The sequence below is a fragment of the Mastomys coucha genome, unplaced genomic scaffold (genome assembly GCF_008632895.1).
Source record: "Mastomys coucha isolate ucsf_1 unplaced genomic scaffold, UCSF_Mcou_1 pScaffold15, whole genome shotgun sequence".
Taxonomy (NCBI): Eukaryota; Metazoa; Chordata; class Mammalia; order Rodentia; family Muridae; genus Mastomys; species Mastomys coucha.
The window spans coordinates 88,759,405-88,765,264 of record NW_022196897.1 but is presented as its reverse complement, the minus strand read 5'-3'; positions in this window follow the sequence as shown (position 1 = coordinate 88,765,264).

Below are 5,860 nucleotides of genomic sequence, written 5' to 3'. Positions count from 1 at the left end.
GAGGGCAGCCCCTTCTCTTCTACCAATGGTCTTGAAAAGTGGGGGCTTGAGGACTATGCAGTAGAGGATGGGATCTGGGCTTGTCAATGTGGGCAGCATTACCGAGAGCTTTGCCTGTGAGAGAAAACACACCAACTCTGGGCAAGGCTTTCAGGGTAGACAGACTGTGTTCTAGACCTTGCTCTACCACATATAGCCGAGGCCCAGTTTCCCACTTCTCTGAGTCTGAGTTGCCTTGGAAGTGTGAGAACCTGAGTCTGAATCCCTAAAAACCATTGTAAACATCTGGCTATGATAGCACATGTCTGTAATTTCAGTACTAGGAGGTGGAAGGTGGGAAGGGGGAGGAAAAAGGAGGGGAGGAGGGGAGAGGTGGAGAAGGACTCTGGAAAGCTAATAGGCCAGCTCTACCTGCCTGTGATGGTGGTGTCTCAGGCCAGAGAGAAACACTACCTCAAATAGATGGGAGGTTCCTGGGGATGAACACTAGAGGTTGTCCTCTGACTTCTACATATGTGCCATGTATATGTGTGCCTGTACACACACACACACACACACACACACACACACACACACTGAAAAATGTAACCACTGCATAAAGCATTAAAGGGATTTTGCACATTTAAGTGGCACCAGAGATAATGATGACAGCAATGATGATGGGGCCAATTTATATTCATTTTAAAGATGATTAAATTGAGTCTCAAATTGTCCAAAGTGATATAATTAGTAAATAGTGGAGTCAGATGCAAGCCTAGTCTGTTTCCACCGTAAGAACCTCTCCCTCTGTAATAGTCTGTGTGTTTGTTGTGGGCTGACAAACAAGCTGTCCACGCCACAGTGGCAATATTCACCCAAGTGGGTTCTGGGTTTTCTCCTCATGATGAAGCTGGAAAAAGATGTAATAAGATTATGTAAATATTAACTCAGGGTTCTGGGAAAGCCAGCAGGGCTTCAGGGGAAGCCATCTCCCAGCAAGCAAAGGCTTGCCTGCTAATTCCCGGGCCTTATAAGACTGATCAGGTTGCCCAGTGTGGAGGCAAATGCCAATTTGCTTCCGTTTGGAGGGGAGAGCAGCTGTCTGCTTCCATGGAAGCTAGGGGAGAGTTCCTTGTGCATGATTAGAAGGTGTTTAAGAAGAGAGGTCCTGAGGTCAGCCTCAGCTGGCTCCCATCTGACCTTTCCAGCAATGTGACCTTGGGAAAGTCACCTAATTTTTTTCTCAGCCTCAGTGTTCTCATATTGAAAACGTGGGATTATGGTGGTACTTTCTAGAGCCTTTTTGAGAATTAGGTAATAAACTGCATATTAATAAATTGGTATCGGGTGTGTCAGTACTTGACCAAAATAATACAGCTGGGTGAAGTGAGGGTTTTGGTGCCAGCATGCTGCAAGCATGACTCTTCTTTCCTGCCACAAGTTGGCCACCCAAAGAGATGGTTGCTCAGCCAGTATTAACCAGCAAACAGGTTCTTTGATTCTGCAGCAGCTCTTCCTTCCCACATGGCTCTCAGTGTATCACCCACAGGTAGATGTTAATCAGTTTAGGGTGCATGCTGAGCCCCCTAACATTGCTTCCTCTCTGTTCCCCAAAGCAGTGTTGGGAGTGAGGAGTGTTATCAAGTCCATTTTCAGATGAGAAAAAAGGCTCAGAGATAGCCTCTAGTCTAAGGATGCAGGGCTTTGAGAGCCAATCAGGCTGAAAAATGTCAGTGTGACATGCACCCAGGTTGGCCAACTTTGCTAGTTTGACTAGGAATATGGGGTTCTACAGGATATTCAGTATTAAAATGGGGCAGCATCTAGAATGAGTTGGCCACCCTAATGTAGCCTTCCTGCTGAGCTTGGCACGAGTTCTGGAGGAGGGTAAGGGTGAGCAAGAAAAGAGGGGTGTGGTGTGAAGGCTGAAGTTCAGCTTTGCATTTTTTTTTCAATGATTCTGGCCTCCCCCTGTCCTCAGGTTCTTGTGACTGCCTCTTTCCTGTAGTCACCACATGGTTACAGGGTGCTTCTATGGGCTTGTCTCCCCATGGGGATTGGAGCTATCTCCTTAGTCTGCAGCTTGAAGAGAGATCTAGATGTGCTAAAAACAGCCTTAAGGAGGACCCTGAACTTGACCTCAAGTTTTGCCTGCTGTTTAAGAACTGTGTGAACCCCAGAAACTCACTAAACCCAACAGAGTCTATATTATATACCAAAGGGACACTGTAGGGGATCTAACATATGTAAAGGAGAAACAGATTTTAAAAGATGAGCAATTCCTGAGGCGGGGTAGGGGCAGGGGCAGGGGCAGAGGCAGAGGCAAAGAGATCTCTGTGAGTTCCATACCTGCTTGGTCTATATAGTGAGTACTGGAACAGCCAGGGCTACACAGAGAGACCTTGTCTTGGGGGGGTATAGGATGGGGGGGTTGGAGGGAAACAAATGGAGAAAGAAAGAAAGAGAAAAGGAAAGGAAGGAAGGCAGGCAGAGGGGCAGGATCTTTAGCTAACATTAATGATTAATCTCAACCCTGGAGCCAGTGCCATGGGATTTGATTCAACAAGTAAGTTTGGATGCCCTGCTACTTATGTGGAGTAATGTTAGGGCTTTCTGAGACAGGACAACAAAGAAGACTTGGGCTGTATTTGCCAGGCTGGTAGAGAAAAGCAGTAATCCGAAGCAGCCCCCTTTGGGGCAGAATTAGAAAGTTTTCTTCATTACAGTCCATATCTGCCACAGTAGACCTCCCCTCCCCCCCCCTCCCGCCTACCTGTGACTGAGGCACTACTGCCTAGTACACTCTTGGCACGAGGCAGAAAGCCCAGAAGCTTTTGTTAAATGTTGACTATTACATGTTTCCAAGGAAAAAGGATCTGAGGAAACTCAAATTCTGAATGAAGGTCGTTGGGGGAGGGGTGAATGGGAAGATGGGAAGGGGCCATTTTGCCCATCTTCATCTGGGTCACACAACAGGACAAAAGGGAACAGGGAGGTGCAGGGTGCTTATGTAGAAGATGCATACCTGGTGTTGGGGTGGACCCTCTGAGGTTGGAGGCTCAGAGACTTCAAACTAGGAATTTAAGTGGAAACCATGCTGTGCTGGAGGAAGTCTCTCCCTTGGCAGAAAGCAGTATGGGAGAATTTACTATCCGCCGTGGTGCTAGCAGTGTGGAGTGCCCCTCTTTAAGTCAGTTCTCCCTGCATTTCAACCTTTTCTGTTTCTTTCCTACTGTTTTTGATGTTTCCATTCTTCCTGGGGTTACAGAACTTAAGAGTTTACTTTCAATTGACTTACTTTTACTTATTAATTTTTCACATCATAGCTTAAAACATGATGATCTTCACTTGAAATCATCTTGCATGTCACCTGAGATGGTATGCTTCCCTCTGAGGACTATGAGCCTGGGATAGAGAACTGGCAGTGACTTTGACAAAGAGAATGAATTGGATGCTGTTTTGAAAAGGTCACAGATGCAAGGAAGTCCAGAATAGGACATATGTGCTGTGTGTGCATGTGTTTGTGTGTGTCAAGGAGTGGGTAAGGGAGAGAAGGAGGGAGAGAGAGACAAAGAGAGAGAGAGAGAGAGAGAGAGAGAGAGACTCAGGCACAACTGTAACTAAGATGGTAAGACATTTTACCAAGTGGACTTTGCAGTCATTGGGGTTGGTTATAAGCCCCCAATCCTCCCTCTCTTTGGGTCACCATCTTTTCCAGCAGTTGTGCCCTATGCCCTGTGCATGATGGATGCCATGAGGAAGAAAGGAAATACAGTGAATGGAAGGCATGGCTCTCTCCTGAGAGAGGCTGTAGACTCCAATGACCTGCAGAACTCTGGATGTCTGGGAGTTAGTTACCATACCTTCACTGTTATGATTTTTTTGTAGCTTTTTAGGCTCATCGTATTTGATTCTACAAAGAATGCTGCCCCCAGCCAAGGTTCAAGTTCACAGACCTTCGTCCCTTCTCCTAGTAAGCAGCATGTGTTTCCCAGTTTGGCCTTCAGTTCTCAAGTTAAGTTGATTGACCTGCTAAGCTGGGAGAAAAAAAATGGATTAGCAAAAGTGAGGTACTTGCTAGGGGCACTGCTCCCTCAACATGACCACACAACCTTGAGATCTAAGATTGGATTCCCTGAGGTTTTCTGCCCTGGTGGTTCTAGAAACTTCTGAAGAGCTATAGGCCAATAAGTCTGAGGGCCATAAAGAAGGCTTTGAAATTTTTGGTGTTGATAGGAAAAGTCCATCAACATTGGCTTTCAGTGTTGTTGGAAAAGAGTCCATAGTTAGTGGGGCTTGCCTGTCTGTAGTCTCTTCTTGTTGGAGTGGCTCCTTCCTCTTTTCTTCTTATAGCATTCTTTTCTTGTTAATTTTAAACCACGTGTGCATCCATGTAAATGTGCATCTGGAGATTAGAGGTCAATTTCAAGTGTCTTCTATGACTCTGCACTTACTATACTGACAGGATCTCTCACTGAATCTCCACATCAACAATTAGCTAGACTGACTGGACAGTGAGCTTCATGGATCTTTCTGTTTCTTCATCCCCAGGGATAGTGTTATAGGCACAGAGCGCCATGCCTGATTCTTAGGCATGAACCAAGGTGCTCATGCTTGTGGGCAGGTATGTTACTGAGTGAGCCATATCCCCTTCCTATCTTAGGCTATTCTTTTCAGAATACCAGAGTTCAGGGCCTTTGTGATTTCCACTGTAAGGGGTTTTGTGCAGACTGTGGCTGGTCCTTCCTGTCAGAGTTTTGCTCCCAACAGAAGTTTTCACATGCACTGACTATGCAGATTTGGTTCTGTTTGCAGCCAAGTTCCTTATTTCAGTTTTACTGTACATCCACTTACACTATATATGTATATACATACATATATATATACACTCTCATTTATATAGATAATACATATATCATATATATATATAGTTTCAGAATTTCAGAGCTATTAGCCTCCAACTCATGACTCATATCAAACCTCCCTGGGTCAATGTCATGAAAGAAGTTAGCTGTCAAAATAGGACTGTTTGTCATATAGCCTGTGAGAGCCAGAGACTGACTAATTTCAAACCCTGAACGAACACGTGATTACTAAGAGTTGGGGTGGGGAGAGTAGAGAGAAAAAAAAAAACCAAAAAAAAAAAAAAAAAAAAAAAAAAAAAAAAAAAACCAGAGACATGTCCCAACATCAGCAGGAAGATTTCGTCTGGATTTCCCCCAAATATGAAATTATTCAGAAATAATTCCAGAGGTTTCTTTCCTGCCTCCTACCAGCACACAGGTGCAAATGTTTTGAATAGCCTGAATGGATAACTTATTTATACAAATGAGTATTTTGCATAGCTCCTGTAGATGTACCTGTCTACTTTCCGATATCACTTCTAGGAGTTTCGAGATGCATTTGGTCCAGGGGCATGGGTAGTCAGTCCTAGTTTTATCTGGAAGACATTGTTAGGAATGGCTGTCTAGGTAGTCACTCTGAGACACTGTAAGCTGCTTGTGAGGAGTGATTGACCACTGGATGGTGAACTTCTCTCCCAGCTCCATTTCCTTGATGTTCTTGGTCTTTGCTGCTATTACTGTCACAGCCCCCTCTGCTCTGTTCCTCAATTTTGTTTCCAGATATCAGAGACTTCTCACGTGGCATTTAGCTTATCCAATGCCACCAAGCCTGGTGAGCAGCAGGGTGACCTTTGTGTCAAAAGACCCTTATGACTTCCCGGATAACACAAAATCCCTACTTTTGCAGTGGGTTTTTCCCTTCAATTTTTATTCTGAACATTCAGCTTTTCCAGTATTTGATCCTGAACCACAGGAACTGCAGTCTGGCCCCTAAGATCCAGGTCTGTCACCACAGTTTAGACTGTTCATGTTGGTGT